The 24,173-nt window shown below is 56.8% G+C and overlaps 1 protein-coding gene across 3 annotated transcripts in view; it reads left to right on the forward strand.

Moving 5' to 3' along the window:
- Window positions 1–24,173, forward strand: part of LOC147122966 (synaptopodin-2-like) — a 155,134-nt gene that overhangs the window by 83,945 nt on the left and 47,016 nt on the right. The gene's annotated exons all lie outside the window — the stretch shown is intronic.

Genomic DNA, 24,173 nt, shown 5'->3' on the forward strand with positions numbered 1-24,173 from the left:
GAGTATTTAGTAACCAATCCTACCCTTTTTTGAGCCAGGTCTCAGTTATCACCACAACATCAAATTTCCATGTGGCTATTTGCGCCTGCAGCTCATCAACCTTATTTACCACGCTTCGTGCATTTACACACTGCACTGTAAACCTATCTTGGATCTTCTTGTATTCTCTCTTAGTCTGACCCCACCTAATAACGTACTATTTGTTACTCTAGTTCTATCTGTCTCTCCCAATCCTTTGTGCACTTTGTTTCTCCTTTCTAATGCTACATCCTGGTGCCCATCCCCCTGCCAAATTAGTTTAAAGCCTCCCCAACAGCACTAGCAAACCCCCCCGTGAGGATATTGGTCCCGGCTCTGTCGAGGTGCAACCCGTCCGGCCTGTACAGGTCTCACCTCCCCCAGAACTGGTCCCAATGTCCCAGGAATCTAAAGCCCTCCCTTCTGCACCATCTCTCCAGCCACGCATTCATCTTCTCTATCCTCCTATTTCTATATCACTAGCTCGTGGCACCAGGAGTAATCCGGAGATTAATACCTTTGAGATCCTGCCTTTCAATCTCTTTCTTAGCTCCCTAAAATCTGCCTGCAGGACCTCATCCCTCTTTCTACCTATGTCATTGATACCGCTACAAGGGACCCATCTTGGCTGCCTATCATACTGGGAAGACTTTATAGACCAGTGATAGGTACTTGGCTGAGGAAGGTGTTGTGATCCCTCTTCCCCGGAATCAACTTTATGATTCTCCAAAGGCCCCCTTGGCAAGGGTGCATATTCAAAATAATTTGAAAAAAAATTGAAATGCCATTGAAGGATCCAGGTCTTTATCCTGGTTTGGACCCTCTGTTGGACCCACTTTCACCCCTATCAATGAGTTATGCCTGGTCTGCCACCTGTGCTGCCAGCCACTGCTCCACCATTACCCTCCTCCCCCACTCCCCTCTCTCCCATCCCAGCAATTTCAGGGCCAGTTTCTTTGTACCACTGCTAAGAGTATGACAAATAGCATAGAGGAATTAGAAATGTGATTCCAGCTAGTGGAGTATGATCTAATATAAATTACCGAGACCACTCTACAGCCTTAGTAAGGTTGGGAGCTAAATCTACCAGAATATAGAGGCCCTGAATTTACCGTAGCTTCAGCGGGAGATCAGCTGAACCCCAGAAAAATGGCCACTCAGCCATTTATGATGTTCTTCTGTGGGTCCCATCGATCTCCTGCAGAAGTTACAGCGGGAGATCAGGAGAACCCCTGTGGAAATTCAGGGCAAGGTTATTTTAGAAAGGATCGAAAACAGACCATCAGTGGATTCTATTCAAGAAAGTAATTAGTGGATTACAAAACAAGTATAAACACCAAAAGACAAAAGATGTATGTCTGGGAGGTTGCAATTATGGTCTACAAGAATGGTTAGGACCAGTATAAAGTAAAGGTAGTAGTAGAGGACTGTGAGGCTACAGAAAGCAACAAAAGGCGTCCAAGGAAATAATAAGGAGCGTAAAGAGACAGTATGAGAAAGAAAACTTGGGACAAAATTTTCCGAGTCCCCTGCAGCACCAGCAGGGCAGAACCTAGATCACGCGACTTATCGGAAAATTGTGGGTACATTGCAATGAAACATTGTGGCACTGCACCCTTGACCTTCCAGTATGCCGCTCACAGCACACATGTGCTAGCCAGTAGTACAGGGTCTCAGAAAATTTCACCCATGTTATCAAGGGTAATAGTAAATGTTTTTCCTAAGTATATTAACAAAAAAAAGTGGTAAAAGAGGAGTTGGGCTCATTAAAAACAGATTTCGTTCTGCCAATATTTACATAGAATTACACTGAATATACAGCACAGAAATAGGCCATTTAGCCCAACCAGTCCTCGTCAGTGTTTATGCTCCACTCGAGCCTCCTCCCAACCTCCCTCATCTAACTCTATCAGAATAACTCTCCATTAGGTTCTCCCTCAATAGTAGAGGATCAAGTCATGCTGGAGCTAATAAAAGATATTTTGTTTCAGTCTTCAAAATGGGCTAATATGAGAGGTACAGGAATGACCAGAGATTAGGGAAGGGGAGAAAGTTACATGCATTAAAGCCATTAGTATAAATGGAAAGGTAGGAATAGATAAACTGGTGAAATTGAAACCAGACAAATGAATAGGCCTAAATGGTTTTGACCTGATGATATTAAAAGAAATAAGAAAATGGGAATATAGCAGTTATAATTAAGCTTGCTGGATTCATAGATAATACCGAGTTTCTGAAGGCTGCAATTTTTACATCATCATATAAAAAGGAGGAAGGGACAAATCAAGTAAGAGCTTAATGTCACTAATGTGAAAATTACAGGAACCAATTATTAAGGACAGAATAAGCAAGTGCTTTGAAAACTCTAAGTTGATTAGGTAGAGTCAGTCTTGTTTTGTGAAAGGTTGAAGGTGGGTTGGCCTAGAAATTAGGTATAGCCCCGCCAGGTCTTTAGTGCCCGAAATTTAGCGCTCGGCTGGATTCCCGTAGCGCCCGCCTGAAATTCAGTTGCGCCGCCCCAACACGGAGGCGGGCGCTATTGGAGGGTTTGGCCGCCTCGTTTGGGGCGAAGAATGTCAGTTTCAGGCGTCCAGCTGCCGCTGCGGCACCTGATGCGGTGCGGCAGGCTGGGGTACTGCAGGCCTCCTCCTTCTCTTAAGGAGGAGCTGCCTGCAGCCGTGAGATCACCGCTGGATTCCCCCGGCAAATGAGCCCGGCACCACGGAGAAGTGCCGGGCTCGCGGGAGTGACACACCAATGCCGCGGGGGGGTGGTGCAGGAGTCCGGGGAGGGAGGTGCGGCCAGGCGGCCGCCAGGAAAGCGGCCAGCCGCCCCTCCACCTTTATGCGCCGGCCTCTCGGAGCTGCAAGGCACCGTTTTGCAAACGCTGTTTGCGGCCGCCACGGGAGAGGCGGCCGCAACTGAATTTGGCGGTCGGACCGGAATTGCATTGGAACCGGGGCGCTGCGCACACCGATGACGTCATCGGTGCCGGCGCAGCGCTACCGGCTAACGTCGATGTTACGGACCAACTGAATTTCGGGCGTGAAAAAACTTCCTGCGCAAACCACTCTATAGCCCATAAGTGGGCGCAAACGCGACTGAATTTCTAGGCCGTTATGTTTAAATAATGTAAGAGTTTTTTGGTGACAGTCACTTAGGTGGGAAATGGAAGAGGACATGTTGTGATTTTCACAACAACTTGACTCTATATAGTGCCTTTAACATCAAAGAACACCCCAAGGCAATTCACAGAGTAAGAAAGGAATGGACACTGAGGGCCAAAAATTGGAGAGCACTAAAAGCCTGTCGGTGCCACCACGGGCCGGAGTTAACGGGAGCCGAAATTAATGGTGCTGGCAGGACTGGGATGTTGGTGCTGATTGCTAATTAACATTAGCCCAGTGCTAAACTCACTGCGCAAGGCCAGTTCTCCTGGTGGTATTCAGAGCAGGAGGCCCAATGTAGCATGGCCGTAACATCATTGCAGCAAGAACAGCCTTCTCTTAAAGCAAGGCTGTGATTTTAGAAAGCAGTGCGGTCCCTTAAAGGGGCACTGCCTTCTAAAACAAAAAAAATAAGTATCATTTAAAAATAGGCAGTTTTTAGCCCTTAGAGATCAACTGCCTTCTGAAACAAAAATTAAAAAGAATTCCCGAATGGCAGTCTTCAGCTCTTAAAGCTGTATTCCCTTCTGCAACTACAAAAATAGGAAAAGTGCGCTAGCACTAACACAAATGGCTCAGCAAGCCAGGGAAGGGCACTCAGGTCTCGCCCGCAGCACTCCAGCTTTGTGCAGGGGGACAACACTGCAAGAGAGGTCCTCTACCCACAGGGGCCAAGATGCCCTCCACAGAGGCTGGCTGGCTGCGGGTGGGTAGGTCTGCGGCCACGCATAGGGAAAAAAGAGAATTCGCATGGGGGTCAGGCTGTTAAATAGATTGGGGGGTAGCGGATCGAGGGTCGGGCCGGGCCATTAACTGGATTGGGGAGGGGGGGTAGAGGATCGGGGGGAGGGCCGGGCCATTAACTGGATCGGGGGGGGGAGGGTGGAGGGTGGGTAGAGGATCAGGGGTCGGGCTGGGCTATTAACTGGATCGGGGCGGGGGGGTTGGCTTAGGGTGGGTAGAGGATCGGGGGTCGGGCCGGGCCATTAAATGGATGGGGGGGGGGGCGAGTAGAGGATCGTGGGGCGGGGGGAGAGAGGATTGGGCCGGATGATGGCAGAGGGGTGAAGGGAAGATAATGGCTAGCCACCGGAGGATTGTGGCCGGCCTAAGAAACATCGCTGAGGCTGTGGGGGGAGGGGGAGTGGGGGGGGTAAATGCCTGAGGGGCTGATCGGATGCCTCGTGAGGGGTCCCCGATTATGGGAGATCTGCTAGGCAGAGACCCTGGATCCAGGAGGTAGGTAAAAAGACATTCATCTCCTGGATGCTGCTGTCCCCGCCTTGCTGTAACTGTTGGGTGTGAAGCCCGTCCACATGCAGTTAAAAACAGGATGGAGGTTAAAAAAGAGGCTTTCAGCCTCAGTATCATATTTACATTGACGTTCCGTCCCCTGGAAGCAGGTTGGCTGCCCACCCCCATCCTGCCTCCATTAAAGCTGGAATTGGGTGGGTTGGAGTCGGGATCAGGTCGGGAATCCCATTTTTAACCATTTAACTGCCCCCCACGCTCCAAATCCACCCACTTTTTAAGGTTAAAATTCCCTCCAAGGATTTTAAATTCAATGCGCTGGGAGAAAGGGAGTGAGTTTTGGTCATGAGGATAGCGGAGATTGGTGGGAACCTAAGGGGCTGTGGTCCCAGCAGTGCTGTACCAAGACTGCTTTACCAGGCCGACTGTGTGACAGGTTTGTGCGAGAATGAGTGAGAAGCAGTAAAAAATCACAAGAGTAAAATGGTACTAAGTCTGAACTTGGGGCAAGCCTGCTACTTTGCCTTTCCCCACTCTATTATTGCTCTTATATAACAGTAAACTGAGGGTGGCCTGGTCCAAATAAGTGAGGGGCCTGTGAGTTGTGAACATTTCCCATTTCAGGTTTATGCCCTTGATGTGGAGCTGGGTCAGTGGGGTGTCAGTGTGGGGCTGGGTCAGTGGGGTGTGGGTGTGGGGCTGGTTCAGTGGGATGTCAGTGTGGGGCTGGGTCAGTAGGGTGTCAGTGTGGGGCTGGGTCAGTGGGGTGTGGGTGTGGGGCTGGGTCAGTGGGGTGTGGGTGTGGGGCTGGGTCAGTGGGACGTCAGTGTGGGGCTGGGTCAGTGGGATGTCAGTGTGGGGCTGGGTCAGTGGGCTGTCAGTGTGGGGCTGGGTCAGTGGGGTGTCTGTGTGGGGCTGGGTCAGTGGGGTGTCTGTGTGGGGCTGGGTCAGTGGGGTGTGGGTGTGGGGCTGGGTCAGTGGGGTGTGGGTGTGGGGCTGGGTCAGTGGGGTATCAGTGTGGGGCTGGGTCAGTGGGGTGTGGGTGTGGGGCTGGGTCAGTGGGGTGTCAGTGTGGGGCTGGGTCAGTGGGGTGTGGGTGTGGGGCTGGGTCAGTGGGATGTCAGTGTGGGGCTGGGTCAGTGGGGTGTCAGCGTGGGGCTGGGTCAGTGGGGTGTCAGTGTGGGGCTGGGTCAGTGGGGTGTCAGTGTGGGGCTGGGTCAGTGGGCTGTCAGTGTGGGGCTGGGTCAGTAGGGTGTCAGTGTGGGGCTGGGTCAGTGGGATGTCAGTGTGGGGCTGGGTCAGTGGGCTGTCAGTGTGGGGCTGGGTCAGTGGGGTGTGGGTGTGGGGCTGGGTCAGTGGAATGTCAGTGTGGGGCTGGGTCAGTGGGGTGTCTGTGTGGGGCTGGGTCAGTGGGCTGTCAGTGTGGGGCTGGGTCCGTGGGGTGTCTGTGTGCGGCTGGGTCAGTGGGATGTCTGTGTGGGGCTGGGTCAGTGGGGTGTCAATGTGGGGCTGGGTCAGTGGGGTTTCAATGTGGGGTTGGGTCAGTGGGATGTCAGTGTGGGGCTGGGTCAGTGTGGTGTCTGTGTGGGGCTGGGTCAGTGTGGTGTCAGTGTGGGGCTGGGTCAGTGTGGTGTCTGTGTGGGGCTGGGTCAGTGTGGTGTCAGTGTGGGGCTGGGTCAGTGGGGTGTCTGTGTGGGGCTGGGTCAGTGGGGTGTCTGTGTGGGGCTGGGTCAGTGTGGTGTCTGTGTGGGGCTGGGTCAGTGTGGTGTCAGTGTGGGGCTGGGTCAATTGGGTGTCAGTGTGGGGCTGGGTCAGTGTGGTGTCTGTGTGGGGCTGGGTCAGTGTGGTGTCTGTGTGGGGCTGGGTCAGTGGGGTGTCTGTGTGGGGCTGGGTCAGTGGGGTGTCAGTGTGGGGCTGGGTCAGTGTGGTGTCAGTGTGGGGCTGGGTCAGTGGGCTGTCAGTGTGGGGCTGGGTCAATGGGGTGTCAGTGTGTGGCTGGGTCAGTGGGCTGTCAGTGTGGGGCTGGGTCAGTGTGGTGTCAGTGTGGGGCTGGGTCAGTGTGGTGTCTGTGTGGGGCTGGGTCAATGGGATGTCAGTGTGGGGCTGGGTCAGTGGGGTGTCAGTGTGGGGCTGGGTCAGTGGGGTGTCTGTGTGGGGCTGGGTCAGTGGGGTATCTGTGTGGGGCTGGGTCAGTGGGGTGTCAGTGTGGGGCTGGGTCAATGGGATGTCAGTGTGGGGCTGGGTCAGTGGGCTGTCAGTGTGGGGCTGGGTCAGTGGGGTGTCAGTGTGGGGCTGGGTCAGTGGGCTGTCAGTGTGGGGCTGGGTCAGTGGGGTATCTGTGTGGGGCTGGGTCAGTGGGGTGTCAGTGTGGGGCTGGGTCAGTGGGGTGTCTGTGTGGGGCTGGGTCAGTGGGGTGTCAGTGTGGGGCTGGGTCAGTGGGGTGTCAGTGTGGGGCTGGGTCAGTGGGGTGTCAGTGTGGGGCTGGGTCAGTGGGGTGTGGGTGTGGGGCTGGGTCAGTGGGGTGTCAGTGTGGGGCTGGGTCAGTGGGGCATGGGTGTGGGGCTGGGTCAGTGGGATGTCAGTGTGGGGCTGGGTCAGTGGGGTGTCAGTGTGGGGCTGGGTCAGTGGGGTGTCAGTGTGGGGCTGGGTCAGTGGGGTGTCAGTGTGGGGCTGGGTCAGTGGGGTGTCAGTGTGGGGCTGGGTCAGTGGGGTGTCAGTGTGGGGCTGCGTCAGTGGGCGGTCAGTGTGGGGCTGGGTCAGTAGTGTGTCAGTGTGGGGCTGGGTCAGTGGGATGTCAGTGTGGGGCTGGGTCAGTGGGCTGTCAGTGTGGGGCTGCGTCAGTGGGGTATCTGTGTGGGGCTGGGTCAGTGGGATGTCAGTGTGGGGCTGGGTCAGTGGGGTGTCAGTGTGGGGCTGCGTCAGTGGGGTGTCTGTGTGGGGCTGGGTCAGTGGGATGTCAGTGTGGGGCTGGGTCAGTGGGATGTCAGTGTGGGGCTGGGTCAGTGGGGTGTCAGTGTGGGGCTGCGTCAGTGGGGTGTCTGTGTGGGGCTGGGTCAGTGGAATGTCAGTGTGGGGCTGGGTCAGTGGGGTGTCAGTGTGGGGCTGGGTCAGTGGGATGTCAGTGTGGGGCTGGGTCAGTGGGCTGTCAGTGTGGGGCTGCGTCAGTGTGGTGTGGGTGTGGGGCTGGGTCAGTGGAATGTCAGTGTGGGGCTGGGTCAGTGGGCTGTCAGTGTGGGGCTGGGTCAGTGGGGTGTCAGTGTGGGGCTGGGTCAGTGGGGTGTCTGTGTGGGGCTGGGTCAGTGGGCTGTCAGTGTGGGGCTGGGTCAGTGGGGTGTCAGTGTGGGGCTGGGTCAGTGGGGTGTCTGTGTGGGGCTGGGTCAGTGTGGTGTCAGTGTGGGGCTGGGTCAGTGGGGTGTCAATGTGGGGCTGGGTCAGTGGGGTTTCAATGTGGGGTTGGGTCAGTGGGGTGTCAATGTGGGGCTGGGTCAGTCGGGTGTGACGTAAGAAAACTACGAGGAACTTGGTCAAAGCGTTAAACAAAGCATCAATCAACTGTTTTACAACATGGAGGTCTCGTTTGTCCTTCACTAGTTCCTATTGAGAATGTCCTGAGCAAGCTGGGCCCGTGGCCGAGTATTTATTCTATCCCTGGACAGCGCCACCAGCAGGCCACCCTGTGTCATTTTATGAGTCATGTCCACATAAATGAAGATTCATGTCAGGGTGTCATTGTGTGGCTGGGTCAGTGGGGTGTCAGTGTGGGGCTGGGTCAGTGGGGTGTCAGTGTGGGGCTGGGTCAGTGGGGTGTCAGTGTGGGGCTGGGTCAGTGGGCTGTCAGTGTGGGGCTGGGTCAGTGGGGTGTCAGTGTGGGGCTGGGTCAGTGGGGTGTCAGTGTGGGGCTGGGTCAGTGGGGTGTCTGTGTGGGGCTGGGTCAGTGGGCTGTCAGTGTGGGGCTGGGTCAGTGGGATGTCAGTGTGGGGCTGGGTCAGTGGGCCGTCAGTGTGAGGCTGGGTCAGTGGGGTGTCAGTGTGTGGCTGGGTCAGTGGGGTTTCAGTGTGGGGCTGGGTCAGTGGGCTGTCAGTGTGAGGCTGGGTCAGTGGGCTGTCAGTGTGGAGCTGGGTCAATGGGGTGTCAGTGTGGGGCTGGGTCAGTGTGGTGTCTGTGTGGGGCTGGGTCAGTGTGGTGTCAGTGTGGGGCTGGGTCAGTGTGGTGTCAGTGTGGGGCTGGGTCAGTGGGGTGTCAGTATGGGGCTGGGTCAGTGGGGTGTCTGTGTGGGGATGTGTCAGTGGGGTGTCAGTGTGGGGCTGGGTCAGTGCGGTGTGGGTGTGGGGCTGGGTCAGTGGAATGTCAGTGTGGGGCTGGGTCAGTGGGCTGTCAGTGTGGGGCTGGGTCAGTGGGGTGTCAGTGTGGGGCTGGGTCAGTGGGCTGTCAGTATGGGGCTGGGTCAGTGGGGTGTGGGTGTGGGGCTGGGTCAGTGGGCTGTCAGTGTGGGGCTGGGTCAATGGGGTGTCAGTGTGGGGCTGGGTCAGTGTGGTGTTTGTATGGGGCTGGGTCACTGGGGTGTCTGTGTGGGGCTGGGTCAGTGTGGTGTCAGTGTGTGGCTGGGTCAGTGGGGTATGGGTGGGGGGCTGGGTCAGTGGGGTGTGGGTGTGGGGCTGGGTCAGTGGAGTGTCTGTGTGGGGCTGTCAGTGGGGTGTCTGTGTGGGGCTGGGTCAGTTGGGTGTCTGTGTGGGGCTGGGTCAGTGGGGTGTCTGTGTGGGGCTGGGTCAGTGGGGTGTCTGTGTGGTGCTGGGTCAGTGGGGTGTCAGTGTGGGGCTGGGTCAGTCGGCTGTCTGTGTGGGGCTGGGTCAGTGGAGTGTCAGTTTGGGGCTGGGTCAGTGTGGTGTCAGTGTGGGGCTGGGTCAATGGGGTGTCAGTGTGGGTCTGGGTCAGTGGGGCATCAGTGTGGGACTGGGTCAGTGTGGCATCTGTATGGGGCTGGGTCAGTGGGGCATCAGTGTGGGGCTGGGTCAGTGGGGTGTCTGTGTGGGGCTGGGTCAGTGGGGTGTCTGTGTGGGGCTGGGTCAGTGGGGTTTCAGTGTGTGGCTGGGTCAGTGGGGTTTCTGTGTGGTGCTGGGTCAGTTGGCTGTCAGTGTGGGGCTGGGTCAATGGGGTGTCAGTGTGGGGCTGGGTCAGTGGGCTGTCAGTGTGGGGCTGGGTCAGTGGGCTGTCAGTGTGGGGCTGGGTCAGTGGGATGTCAGTGTGGGGCTGGGTCAGTGGGCCGTCAGTGTGGGGCTGGGTCAGTGGGGTGTCAGTGTGGGGCTGGGTCAGTGGGGTGTCAGTGTGTGGCTGGGTCAGTGGGATGTCAGTGTGGGGCTGGGTCAGTGGGCCGTCAGTGTGGGGCTGGGTCAGTGGGGTGTCAGTGTGGGGCTGGGTCAGTGGGGTGTCTGTGTGGGGCTGGGTCAGTGTGGTGTCTGTGTGGGGCTGGGTCAGTGTGGTGTCAGTGTGGGGCTGGGTCAGTGGGGTGTCAGTGTGGGGCTGGGTCAGTGGGGTGTCTGTGTGGGGCTGGGTCAGTGGGGTGTCTGTGTGGGGCTGGGTCAGTGGGGTGTCAATGTGGGGCTGGGTCAATGGGGTGTCAGTGTGGGGCTGGGTCAGTGGGGTATCAGTGTGGGGCTGGGTCAGTGGGGTGTCTGTGTGGGGCTGGGTCAGTGGGGTGTCTGGGTGGGGCTGGGTCAGTGGGGTGTCAGTGTGGGGCTGGGTCAGTGGGGTGTCTGTGTGGGGCTGGGTCAGTGGGGTGTCTGTGTGGGGCTGGGTCAGTGTGGTGTCAGTGTGGGGCTGGGTCAATGGGATGTCAGTGTGGGGCTGGGTCAGTGGGCTGTCAGTGTGGGGCTGGGTCAGTGGGGTGTCTGTGTGGGGCTGGGTCAGTGGGGTGTCAGTGTGGGGCTGGGTCAATAGGGTGTCTGTGTGGGGCTGGGTCAGTGGGGTGTCAGTGTGTGGCTGGGTCAGTGGGGTACGGGTGTGGGGCTGGGTCAGTGGGGTGTCAGTTTGGGGTGGGTCAGTGGGCTGTCAGTGTGGGGTTGGGTCAGTGGGGTGTGGGTGTGGGGCTGGGTCAGTGGGCTGTCAGTGTGTGGCTGGGTCAGTGGGGTGTCAGTGTGTGGCTGGGTCAGTGGGGTATGGGTGTGGGGCTGGGTCAGTGGGGTGTGGGTGTGGGGCTGGGTCAGTGGGGTGTCTGTGTGGGGCTGTCAGTGGGGTGTCTGTGTGGGGCTGGGTCAGTTGGGTGTCTGTGTGGGGCTGGGTCAGTGGGGTGTCTGTGTGGGTCTGGGTCAGTGGGGTGTCTGTGTGGTGCTGGGTCAGTGTATTGTCAGTGTGGGGCTGGGTCAGTGGGGTGTCAGTGTGGGGCTGGGTCAGTGGGCTGTCTGTGTGGGGCTGGGTCAGTGGAGTGTCAGTTTGGGGCTGGGTCAGTGTGGTGTCAGTGTGGGTCTGGGTCAATGGGGTGTCAGTGTGGGTCTGGGTCAGTGGGGCATCAGTGTGGGGCTGTGTCAGTGTGGCATCTGTGTGGGGCTGAGTCAGTGGGGCATCAGTGTGGGGCTGGGTCAGTGGGGTGTCTGTGTGGGGCTGGGTCAGTGGGGTGTCTGTGTGGGGCTGGGTCAGTGGGGTTTCAGTGTGTGGCTGGGTCAGTGGGGTGTGGGTGTGGGTCTGGGTCAGTGGGGTTTCTGTGTGGTGCTGGGTCAGTTGGCTGTCAGTGTGGGGCTGAGTCAGTGGGATGTCAGTGTGGGGCTGGGTCAGTGGGATATCAGTGTGGGGCTGGGTTAGTGGGCTGTCAGTGTGGGGCTGGGTCAGTGGGGTGTCAGTGTGGGGCTGGGTCAGTGGGCTGTCAGTGTGGGGCTGGGTCAGTGGGGTGTGGGTGTGGGGCTGGGTCAGTGGGCTGTCAGTGTGGGGCTGGGTCAGTGGGGTGTCAGTGTGGGGCTGGGTCAGTGGGCTGTCAGTGTAGGGCTGGGTCAGTGGGGTGTGGGTGTGGGGCTGGGTCAGTGGGCTGTCAGTGTGGGGCTGGGTCAGTGTGGTGTCTGTGTGGGGCTGGGTCAGTGGGCTGTCAGTGTGGGGCTGGGTCAGTGGGGCGTCAGTGTGGGGCTGGGTCAGTGGGATGTCAGTGTGGGGCTGGGTCAGATGGGTGTCAGTGTGGGGCTGGGTCAGTGGGGTGTCAATGTGGGGCTGGGTCAGTGGGGTTTCAATGTGGGGCTGGGTCAGTGGCGTGTCAATGTGGGGCTGGGTCAGTCGGGTGTGACGTAAGAAAACTACTAGGCACTTGGTCAAAGCGTTAAACAAAGCTTCAATCAACTGTTTTACAACATGGAGGTCTCGTTTGTCCTTCACTAGTTCCTATTGAGAATGTCCTGAGCAAGCTGGGCCCGTGGCCGAGTATTTATACTATCCCTAGACAGCGCCACCAGCAGGCCGCCCTGTGTCATTTTATGAGTCATTTCCACATGAATGACAAGATTCATGTCAGGGTGTCATTGTGGGGCTGGGTCAGTGGGGGGTCAGTGGGGGGCTGGGTCAGTGGGGTGTCAGTGTGGGTCTGGGTCAGTGGGCTGTCAGTGTGCGGCTGGGTCAATGGGGTGTCAGTGTGGGGCTGGGTCAGTGTGGTGTCTGTGTGGTGCTGGGTCAGTGGGGTGCCTGTGTGGGGCTGGGTCAGTGGGGTGTCTGTGTGGGACTGGGACATTGGGATGTCTGTATGGGGCTGGGTCACTGGGGTGTCTGTGTGGGGCTGGGTCAGTGGGGTGTCAGTGTGTGGCTGGGTCAGTGGGGTATGGGTGTGGGGCTGGGTCAGTGGGGTGTCAGTGTGGGGCTGGGTCAGTGGGGTGTGGGTGTGGGGCTGGGTCAGTGGGGTGTCTGTGTGGGGCTGGGTCAGTGGGTGTCTGTGTGTGGCTGGTTCAGTGGGGTGTGGGTGTGGGTCTGGGTCAGTGGGGTTTCTGTGTGGTGCTGGGTCAGTGTATTGTCAATGTGGAGCTGGGTCAGTGGAGTGTCTGTGTGGGGCTGGGTCAGTGGAGTGTCAGTGTGGGGCTGGGTCAGTGTGGTGTCTGTATGGGTCTGGGTCAATGGGGTTTCAGTGTGGGTCTGGGTCAGTGGGGCATCAGTGTGGGGCTGGGTCAGTGTGGCATCTGTGTGGGGCTGGGTCAGTGGGGAATCAGTGTGGGGCTGGGTCAGTGGGCTGTCTGTGTGGGGCTGGGTCAGTGGGGTGTCTGTGTGGGGCTGGGTCAGTGGGGTGTCTGTGTGGGGCTGGGTCAGTGGGGTTTCAGTGTGTGGCTGGTTCAGTGGGGTGTGGGTGTGGGTCTGGGTCAGTGGGGTTTCTGTGTGGTGCTGGGTCAGTGTATTGTCAATGTGGAGCTGGTTCAGTGGAGTGTCTGTGTGGGGCTGGGTCAGTGGAGTGTCAGTGTGGGGCTGGATCAGTGTGGCATCTGTGTGGGGCTGGGTCAGTGGGGAATCAGTGTGGGGCTGGGTCAGTGGGGTGTCAGTGTGGGGCTGGGTCAGTGGGCTGTCAGTATGGGGCTGGGTCAGTGGGGTGTGGGTGTGGGGCTGGGTCAGTGGGCTGTCAGTGTGGGGCTGGGTCAATGGGGTGTCAGTGTGGGGCTGGGTCAGTGTGGTGTTTGTATGGGGCTGGGTCACTGGGGTGTCTGTGTGGGGCTGGGTCAGTGGGGTGTCAGTGTGTGGCTGGGTCAGTGGGGTATGGGTGGGGGGCTGGGTCAGTGGGGTGTGGGTGTGGGGCTGGGTCAGTGGAGTGTCTGTGTGGGGCTGTCAGTGGGGTGTCTGTGTGGGGCTGGGTCAGTTGGGTGTCTGTGTGGGGCTGGGTCAGTGGGGTGTCTGTGTGGGGCTGGGTCAGTGGGGTGTCTGTGTGGTGCTGGGTCAGTGGGGTGTCAGTGTGGGGCTGGGTCAGTCGGCTGTCTGTGTGGGGCTGGGTCAGTGGAGTGTCAGTTTGGGGCTGGGTCAGTGTGGTGTCAGTGTGGGGCTGGGTCAATGGGGTGTCAGTGTGGGTCTGGGTCAGTGGGGCATCAGTGTGGGGCTGGGTCAGTGTGGCATCTGTGTGGGGCTGGGTCAGTGGGGCATCAGTGTGGGGCTGGGTCAGTGGGGTGTCTGTGTGGGGCTGGGTCAGTGGGGTGTCTGTGTGGGGCTGGGTCAGTGGGGTTTCAGTGTGTGGCTGGGTCAGTGGGGTTTCTGTGTGGTGCTGGGTCAGTTGGCTGTCAGTGTGGGGCTGGGTCAATGGGGTGTCAGTGTGGGGCTGGGTCAGTGGGCTGTCAGTGTGGGGCTGGGTCAGTGGGCTGTCAGTGTGGGGCTGGGTCAGTGGGATGTCAGTGTGGGGCTGGGTCAGTGGGCCGTCAGTGTGGGGCTGGGTCAGTGGGGTGTCAGTGTGGGGCTGGGTCAGTGGGGTGTCAGTGTGTGGCTGGGTCAGTGGGATGTCAGTGTGGGGCTGGGTCAGTGGGCCGTCAGTGTGGGGCTGGGTCAGTGGGGTGTCAGTGTGGGGCTGGGTCAGTGGGGTGTCTGTGTGGGGCTGGGTCAGTGTGGTGTCTGTGTGGGGCTGGGTCAGTGTGGTGTCAGTGTGGGGCTGGGTCAGTGGGGTGTCAGTGTGGGGCTGGGTCAGTGGGGTGTCTGTGTGGGGCTGGGTCAGTGGGGTGTCTGTGTGGGGCTGGGTCAGTGGGGTGTCAATGTGGGGCTGGGTCAATGGGGTGTCAGTGTGGGGCTGGGTCAGTGGGGTGTCAGTGTGGGGCTGGGTCAGTGGGGTGTCTGTGTGGGGCTGGGTCAGTGGGGTGTCTGGGTGGGGCTGGGTCAGTGGGGTGTCAGTGTGGGGCTGGGTCAGTGGGGTGTCTGTGTGGGGCTGGGTCAGTGGGGTGTCTGTGTGGGGCTGGGTCAGTGTGGTGTCAGTGTGGGACTGGGTCAATGGGATGTCAGTGTGGGGCTGGGTCAGTGGGCTGTCAGTGTGGGGCTGGGTCAGTGGGGTGTCAGTGTGGGGCTGGGTCAATAGGGTGTCTGTGTGGGGCTGGGTCAGTGGGGTGTCAGTGTGTGGCTGGGTCAGTGGGGTACGGGTGTGGGGCTGGGTCAGTGGGGTGTCAGTTTGGGGTGGGTCAGTGGGCTGTCAGTGTGGGGTTGGGTCAGTGGGGTGTGGGTGTGGGGCTGGGTCAGTGGGCTGTCAGTGTGTGGCTGGGTCAGTGGGGTGTCAGTGTGTGGCTGGGTCAGTGGGGTATGGGTGTGGGGCTGGGTCAGTGGGGTGTGGGTGTGGGGCTGGGTCAGTGGGGTGTCTGTGTGGGGCTGTCAGTGGGGTGTCTGTGTGGGGCTGGGTCAGTTGGGTGTCTGTGTGGGGCTGGGTCAGTGGGGTGTCTGTGTGGGTCTGGGTCAGTGGGGTGTCTGTGTGGTGCTGGGTCAGTGTATTGTCAGTGTGGGGCTGGGTCAGTGGGGTGTCAGTGTGGGGCTGGGTCAGTGGGCTGTCTGTGTGGGGCTGGGTCAGTGGAGTGTCAGTTTGGGGCTGGGTCAGTGTGGTGTCAGTGTGGGTCTGGGTCAATGGGGTGTCAGTGTGGGTCTGGGTCAGTGGGGCATCAGTGTGGGGCTGTGTCAGTGTGGCATCTGTGTGGGGCTGAGTCAGTGGGGCATCAGTGTGGGGCTGGGTCAGTGGGGTGTCTGTGTGGGGCTGGGTCAGTGGGGTGTCTGTGTGGGGCTGGGTCAGTGGGGTTTCAGTGTGTGGCTGGGTCAGTGGGGTGTGGGTGTGGGTCTGGGTCAGTGGGGTTTCTGTGTGGTGCTGGGTCAGTTGGCTGTCAGTGTGGGGCTGAGTCAGTGGGATGTCAGTGTGGGGCTGGGTCAGTGGGATATCAGTGTGGGGCTGGGTTAGTGGGCTGTCAGTGTGGGGCTGGGTCAGTGGGGTGTCAGTGTGGGGCTGGGTCAGTGGGCTGTCAGTGTGGGGCTGGGTCAGTGGGGTGTGGGTGTGGGGCTGGGTCAGTGGGCTGTCAGTGTGGGGCTGGGTCAGTGGGCTGTCAGTGTAGGGCTGGGTCAGTGGGGTGTGGGTGTGGGGCTGGGTCAGTGGGCTGTCAGTGTGGGGCTGGGTCAGTGTGGTGTCTGTGTGGGGCTGGGTCAGTGGGCTGTCAGTGTGGGGCTGGGTCAGTGGGGCGTCAGTGTGGGGCTGGGTCAGTGGGATGTCAGTGTGGGGCTGGGTCAGATGGGTGTCAGTGTGGGGCTGGGTCAGTGGGGTGTCAATGTGGGGCTGGGTCAGTGGGGTTTCAATGTGGGGCTGGGTCAGTGGCGTGTCAATGTGGGGCTGGGTCAGTCGGGTGTGACGTAAGAAAACTACTAGGCACTTGGTCAAAGCGTTAAACAAAGCTTCAATCAACTGTTTTACAACATGGAGGTCTCGTTTGTCCTTCACTAGTTCCTATTGAGAATGTCCTGAGCAAGCTGGGCCCGTGGCCGAGTATTTATACTATCCCTAGACAGCGCCACCAGCAGGCCGCCCTGTGTCATTTTATGAGTCATTTCCACATGAATGACAAGATTCATGTCAGGGTGTCATTGTGGGGCTGGGTCAGTGGGGGGTCAGTGGGGGGCTGGGTCAGTGGGGTGTCAGTGTGGGTCTGGGTCAGTGGGCTGTCAGTGTGGGGCTGGGTCAATGGGGTGTCAGTGTGGGGCTGGGTCAGTGTGGTGTCTGTGTGGTGCTGGGTCAGTGGGGTGCCTGTGTGGGGCTGGGTCAGTGGGGTGTCTGTGTGGGACTGGGACATTGGGATGTCTGTATGGGGCTGGGTCACTGGGGTGTCTGTGTGGGGCTGGGTCAGTGGGGTGTCAGTGTGGGGCTGGGTCAGTGGGGTGTGGGTGTGGGGCTGGGTCAGTGGGGTGTCTGTGTGGGGCTGGGTCAGTGGGTGTCTGTGTGTGGCTGGTTCAGTGGGGTGTGGGTGTGGGTCTGGGTCAGTGGGGTTTCTGTGTGGTGCTGGGTCAGTGTATTGTCAATGTGGAGCTGGGTCAGTGGAGTGTCTGTGTGGGGCTGGGTCAGTGGAGTGTCAGTGTGGGGCTGGGTCAGTGTGGTGTCTGTATGGGTCTGGGTCAATGGGGTGTCAGTGTGGGTCTGGGTCAGTGGGGCATCAGTGTGGGGCTGGGTCAGTGTGGCATCTGTGTGGGGCTGGGTCAGTGGGGAATCAGTGTGGGGCTGGGTCAGTGGGCTGTCTGTGTGGGGCTGGGTCAGTGGGGTGTCTGTGTGGGGCTGGGTCAGTGGGGTTTCAGTGTGTGGCTGGTTCAGTGGGGTGTGGGTGTGGGTCTGGGTCAGTGGGGTTTCTGTGTGGTGCTGGGTCAGTGTATTGTCAATGTGGAGCTGGTTCAGTGGAGTGTCTGTGTGGGTCTGGGTCAGTGGGGTTTCTGTGTTGTGCTGGGTCAGTGTATTGTCAATGTGGAGCTGGGTCAGTGGAGTGTCTGTGTGGGGCTGGGTCAGTGGAGTGTCACTGTGGGGCTGGGTCAGTGGGCTGTCTGTATGGTTCTGGGTCAATGGGGTGTCAGTGTGGGGCTGGGTCAGTGGGGCATCAGTGTGGGGCTGGGTCAGTGGGATGTCTGTGTGGGGCTGGGTCAGTGGGGTGTCTGTGTGGGGCTGGGTCAGTGGGGTGTCTGTGTGAGGCTGGGTCAGTGGGGTGTCTGTGTGGGGCTGGGTCAGTGGGGCATCAGTGTGGGGCTGGGTCAGTGGGGTGTCTGTGTGGGGCTGGGTCAGTGGGGTGTCTGTGTGGGGCTGGGTCAATGGGGTGTCTGTGTGGGGCTGGTTCAGTGGGGCGTTAATGTAAGGCTGGGTCAGGGGAACTGAGGAACAACAACTTGTGACCTGAACAGGGTCAATGAGAAGGCAAGATCCAGGTTCCAGAGCCTCACTGCAAAGAAAAGATGCATTTAAGGAGAAGCTAGAGAAACACGTGAGGGAGAAAGGTTATGTTGATGAAGAGGGGAGGAGGCTCGTGTGGAGCATCAACAGTGGTGTGAACCAGTTGGGCTGAATGGCCTGTTTCTGTGCTGTAAATTCTATGCAATTCTATGAAGGGATTGAAATACAGTCCTGTTAGGGAGGTTATTTGAAATGAATAGAGTTGGCAGGACTAGGTGTCATCCATGTAATGTCTGTCGGTTATGTGCCAGGAAATATTACTTCATGCAGTTTTTGTTTGCCTCTGGAACAAGCTACAGAGACAGGTGGTGAACGTGGATCACGATAGCCCTTTGAAAAGGAACTTGAGAAGTTTCTGACAGATGAGGACTGTTATAGTGGATAAGTTGCTCGGTAGTTGCGAATGTGATGAGTCATGGGGAAACTCGCTTGATTCCCTCGGAGTTAGAGAGGAATTTACCAGAGTTTTTCCTGAATGTAACATAGCTATTTTTTCCTTTCTCCGCCACTCCCTGTTCAGGGTGGTTGGAAAATGGGCAAGTTTGTATTGTCATTGGATGGGGAAGAAGTAATGGGTCTTTTTGCACTCTGTTCGCATTTTGATGAATATAGAGCTGGATAGTAGTGACATTTGAGTATTTAGAGACAAACGGGAGATTGGAGGTAGGGAAGTAGTTGGAGAGAATAAAAGAATCAATGGTGGGTTTTTGAAGGAATTATGACAGCTGTTTATAAAGATGGGGGACTGAACTTGTGGCAAGGGAGCATTGACAATATCACTGAGCAGTATGCTGAGAATTGTATACGTGTTGGGTTGGGAGGGGATCGGGGGTGGAAGGTCTCATAGAAGAGATAAGCTAGTGAGTGCAAGAGAGGAGATAGCAGAGAAGTGTAGAGTATGTAAGGATAGATTTTCATGTGTGCTGCATAGTGGGATGCCCGCCCAATGTCACCAGCAAGAGGCCTGAACCATTTTGATGGTTGGGGCTTCAATTAAATCTGCCAAGCGACCTGACTACAGATTTCCAGGGCTGACTGGTAGCTTGCAGGACAGAAAATCAAATGGCTCCTCGGTGGAGCTGAGCCCGCTGTTTCAACTTAAAGGGAAGGAACAGGTTACTGCAGGGGGCAGTGGGAGGTCGTGGAGATCTGACAATGGGCAGGAAGAGTTTTGTGGGGCTGGGAGGAGCATTCATACTCCTCCCGCCGCACAAAAATCCTTAGGGGGAAAAATTCGGTTGGTTGCGCCACCCATTAGCGCCTAAAGAGGTCGAGAAGTGGGGTGCTAACCAACTAGCGCCCGGGCGCAGCGAACCCTATGCCTCTTCCCAAATTGAGCGGACATTTAGCGCCGGCGCTAAACCGTTGCGCCCGCTCACCGGCGCACGCAGATCATGACGTCATTTCAGTGTGCAACGCCCTTGGTGCGTCCCGGACCGGAAATTCAGTGGCGCCCCCCCTCCGTTCCGCCTGGCGCTAACAAGGACAGGTTACCTGGAATGTTTCCCAGTCACTGTCGGGCTGGGGGGGCGCTATTTAAAGGGGACTCTTCCTGGATTATTAGTGGTAGCCATTTGTGGACCACGCCTTCTTTGAGAGAGAGAGAGTTGCTCAGAGACAAACTGAGAGCCATTTCTGCAGTGAGCCAGCGCTGGCTGAGGAACTTTAGCCTTCTGAACATAACTTTGCAGTTAGTAAGCTTCTCAACCGGCATAACTTTCAGTGCGCACTTACTATGGGGGCTGCATTGGATGGGAACATCGTACTTCTCAATCATATTGACAGGGCACAGAGACGCAGGGATAGAGTGGCAGGCATGGCCAGATGGAGGAGGGGCTACAGACGTCGGCACACGAGACCTTACGCTGCCAGGGTTTTCCGCCAATAGTTTTCGTATATCAACATGTCAGAGGAGCAGTGTTTCCGAAGGCTGCGCTTCAGTAATGAGGTGGTCACTGAGCTCTGCCACCTGCTTCAGCCAGATCTGCAGCCTCAACTAAGGTGCAGGACATCTCTGTCGGTGGCTGTGAAGATCACTGTGGCTCTAAACTTCTATGCCAGCAGCTCCTTTCAGGCCGCTACTGGGGACATTGCCAACATCTTACAGTTCGCGCTGTATTGCTGCATCCGTCAAGTGACTAATGCCCTCTTTAAAAGGAGACGGCATTACATCTCCTTCCCAATGACCCTGGACAAGCAGCGAGAGCGCGCAGAGGGCTTCACAAGGATAGCAGGCTTCCCCATGGTGCAGGGCGCCATTGACTGCGTGCATGTGGCTTTGTGGGCGCCTCTAGAGAATGCGGAGGATTTCCGCAACCGAAAGGGGTTCCATTCTTTGAATGTGCAGCTGGTCTGTGACCACCGACAGCTGATACTCGCTGTCAATGCCCACTTTCCGGGCAGCAGCCACGACGCCTTCATCCTGCGCCAGACTTCTGTGGCAGACCTTTTCGAGGCCCCAGCTCACCCAGGAGGCTGGCTTCTCGGGGACAAGGGCTATCCTCTGTGCCCCTGGCTGATGACCCCGCTCCATTCGCCCAGCACCCCTGCTGAGGAACGTTACAATGAGAGCCTTCAAGCGACCAGGAACATCATTGAGTACACAATCAGCGTGCTGAAGCAACGGTTCCGCTGTCTGGACCATTCCGGAGGAGCCCTTCAGTACTCACCTGAGCGAGTCTCCCACTTCGTGGTTGTGTGTTGCATGCTGCATAACCTGGCAATTCTCAGGACCCAGCCAATGCCACCAGACATTGAAGCACCAGCAGAGGAGGAGGAGGAGGAGCAGCACCAAGACGGGAGGGAGGCACAAACTGCAAGGGCCGTCCATCAGAGGCTTATAGCAAGTCACTTCTAGGCCCCTCTGAGGGAATGCTTTCTGCCATTCCAAGAACATTAATGGAACCGTTCTGCTACCCCTAAGCCGGTCAAGGCAAAAATTAGTGCAAAGAACAGACATGGACATTGTGAATAAATAAATTTAACAAAATGTGTATCCTTCCCGCATGACAAAGCAATGGAAACAAACAGCAAAACAAACAGACTGCCACATAGCTGACTCTCACACCCTGGAGACTGTCCAAAACATATCTGTCTCTCACACCCTGGAGACAATGTCCAAAACATAACCAACATTCAGACCAGCATCCTCGTCCATGAATGAAAGAAAGAACATAATTTAGCAGCACCTTCTACATTTTGCCCCTTGATGGTGATCTGCTTCCCTTGCGGAATTGCCCCCTTCCTGCCCTGCAGCTCCTCCGTAATGGGACCCCAGTGGCTGCAGCAAGGCTGGGGAAGGCCTGCTGACTGTCCGAAACTGAGACCGCAGATGCCCTTGAGGGACGGCCTGGACCAGCTCTGGACCTGGAGGGCCCGGCTGCTGACTGCTCCAACTCTGCATGGGCGGAAGCAGTCTGTCCTGCAGGTGGTGGCAGCTGCAGTGGAGAAGTGCCAGTGGTGGCACCAGGAATGCTGTCATCCTGAGAGCGGACAGCAGCTCCCTGGTCGCCCGACACACTGGCACTCTGACGGGACAGCACCGCAGCATGCGCAGCAATCAGCTGGTGCACAGGTTGCTGGCCTGATGTGGCGCGGCGAGGGCCCCCGGGGAATCCTGCCCAATCCTACGAGGGTGGCAGCAGTCAGTGTTTGCGTGGCCTCAATCTGCGTCTGCATGAGACCAGCCACTGACTGTGTGGCAGCACTCAGCACTTGCGTGGCAGGTGCCAGTGCTTCGCCGAAGTCCTGGAGAATCATTGCCAGTGCTGCGCCGAAGTCCTGCACAGAGCCTTGCCTGTGCTGCGCCGAAGTCCTGGACACTCCTTGCCAGTGTCTCAATGGAGTCGGGCATCCTTGCCACTGCAGCCATGAGCTCAGTGTGCCTCAGCCCAGCCTGGGCGCTCATTTCTGCGAGTGCACACACCTCTTCTGCGCTCTGTGCAGCAGCACTCGCGGCCCGACTCGCCCTCCGGGGAGACACCCCCGAGCTTCCCTACCCCCCTCGCGTTGCTGCAGGCTGCTGGGTCCTGGAGCTGCATCCTCCTCAGACCATTCCCCCCCGCTCCCCTCCAGGGAAGGCGTCTCCCCAGTCTGGACATGGGCTGGCTCGCCTGAGGGTGGTACGGATGGTCCGGCTTCCTCCTCCTCCTCGCCTCCAGAGTCACTCGCACTGGCAGCTTGAGGGCCCGCCTCCTGAGCTGGTGATGCAGCATCTGAAAGCAGGGAGATTCAAGAGTGGCTTTAGCAAAAGGACAGGGTGGCAGCAAGGGATGCATGAGTGCTGCAATGCTCTGACTTGGGTCCAGAGTGAAAAAGCATGCTGGTGTGGGGAACAAGTGGAAGGAGAGAGGTCAAAAAGGTGATGACCTTACCATTGCTGTCCACAATGGGGTCGGCATCTCCAGAGGCGACGGGGCCAATCATCTGGCTTGCCACAATCCGGTGGACTCGCTCCTCCAGGTCTGTAAGGGTCTGCAGGTGAGGCCGGCCTCCTCCGGTCCGATGCTGCTGCCTTCTATTATTCGCCAGCTTGGCCTGCAAGAGAAAGGACGGGGTGTGATGAAACCTGCAGCCCTGATCTGACATGACATGCCTCCCATGGTCGATTAGCCCTTACATTATGCTGCCCTGATCTGGGATGACATGCCTCCCATGGTCGATTAGCCCTTACATTATGCACAGAGCTGAATGTGCGTGTGTGTTTCCAGAAAGGGCCATGGGTGCTGGATCACAGCTGGCCATTGGGACTTTGCACACCCTCTGGCCATAAAGTGAGGTGCAGATGGAGGGATGAAGATGTTTCTGAAAAAGGCACTCACCCTGATGACCCGAGTGAGGTCATTGAACTTCTTCCTGCATTGCACAGGAGCCCTGGGAACCATGCTGCTGGAGGTGACTCTGTGGGAAACCTTCCTCCAAGCTCTGCGATAGTCACTGTGTTGAGGCCTCCTGCCATTCTCTGGGTAGAGCACAGATCGCCTGCGCTCCACCGCGCCAACCAGAGCATCCAATGCCCCCTCGCTGAAGCACTGCGCTCTCTCCCTGGCCCTCTCCATATTGATGCAGTTGTCGACGCCACAGGTAGGTTACCACCGAGTTTGAGGCCTACGAGGTGCAGGGTGCGGCTGGAGATGATAATCGATCCACCCCTTTAAGAGCTGGCCGGCGCCAGCGTGTCTGGCTGAAATTGATAATTGACAGCACCTGTGCTGTGCCCGCCCGTGGAGAAATTGCGTCGCGCTGCCGGGTTAGCGCCTTAAGACTATCATGCAGCGCCTGATTTAGCGCCGCAATCACCTTCAGGGGCGCAGCTACCCAATATCGCTCGAGGTGGCGATAAATTGTGCCTGGCGTTAAACTTTGCGCACCGCCAATATTAGCGCCCCAAACAGGGCAATACCGAATTTCTCCCCCGCAAAATCACTCACCTGTGACAGTTTAAGAATGGTCTCTTTAAGGACAACTGGTTAGGCCGCTCTACATAGAGCTTCATTGTATGGGGCTTGCGCAGTGTGCGTGCCACCCAGTGGAACACTATAATGGCATTGGTGTTCTATGAATGCCAAAAGACCCCAATTTGCATAAGTTAATGCCTGTTTCGGTGAGGACTTGGTCACCTATTTCTCGGCCTGGACCAAAAAGGGATCAGGTCAGACCAGCAGCCTTACCAGGGCGGTAAATCAATTTTTTAAGCAATTTTAATCTCGCTGATGACAAATAGGGCGTTAGAGGGATCAAAATTGGACTCATAGGTTCAAAGCAAGTTATAAGGAGAATCATGGGCACATGAAAAACAGAGGTAGTAGGCAACTGAGACAGCTGAAAAGATGATCTCACACTTCCAGATAAAGATATCCATGAGCTCCTCACATTTAGCGCTGTCAGATAATGATGAGGGAGCAGGGAAAGGGTGCCAGACAAAACAGTTTGTCATTAAGAGGAAGCTGGAGTTGTTCTTAGTGGAAGGGTTTGAATGAGGAGAGGGAGGTGCGCTGTTGTTTTAGATGATCAAACCAGATCTAGTAGTGGAAATTGAGGAGAAACAGCTGAAACGGCTGTTTTTAGTCATTCACACCATTTCTCTGGGGCTTCTGCCAAAGCTATGACAGGACGTCAGTGGAAACCCCCAGAAACTTCAGGCACATTTTTGTTTATCACTGCAAATTACTGGTGGTAAGGCAATTTATTAATAAAATGAACACATTAAAGCAGTATAAAATAATAGCTTGGTGATGTGTAAAGCAATGACACCATTAAGAGCTCCTAACTAAAATAATTAACCACAAACATCTTATTTAGAAACTCATGATTCTCATAACACACTCCTAACACATCGATTATTATTTTGAGATAATTACCTGGAATACTATGGATTTTCTCCTGATCTCCCAGGTAACTTTGGCAAAAGGTTGGCAGAGCACCTGGAGAAACAACGTAAATGACTAAAAAGCAGCTATTTACTCTGTTTCTTTAGGGTTTCTGCTCATCTTCCATTGAAGTTACAGTGGGAGATTGGGAGATCGGAAGAATCCCTGTGGAGGGTCTCCCCCAATTTATTTTGTATTCAGTGCTTAACAGATTCTTACTTGTGATTTTTACCTGAATACATGGCTTTCTTTTCTGGTGTCAGTATGTAAGACGCAGGTCTAACCAAATGTTTTCCATGTGACTGGTGGAACACTAAGATACAGCTGTAATGATACAGTAAGATTATTTGGTGTGTAATGTTACACAAATGCCAAGACAAAGCATATAATAAGATTATAGGCTCAAGTTCCAATCCAGGATTTGAGCACATAGGGGCTGAATTTCCGCTCGCATTTTCCTGCTCATTCGCCGTAACCTTGGTGCAAGAGCAGCAAAAATCC

This window comes from Somniosus microcephalus, chromosome 2, assembly GCF_052327205.1.
Source record: "Somniosus microcephalus isolate GS21.2 chromosome 2, FLI_Smic_1.0, whole genome shotgun sequence".
NCBI lineage: Eukaryota > Metazoa > Chordata > Chondrichthyes > Squaliformes > Somniosidae > Somniosus > Somniosus microcephalus.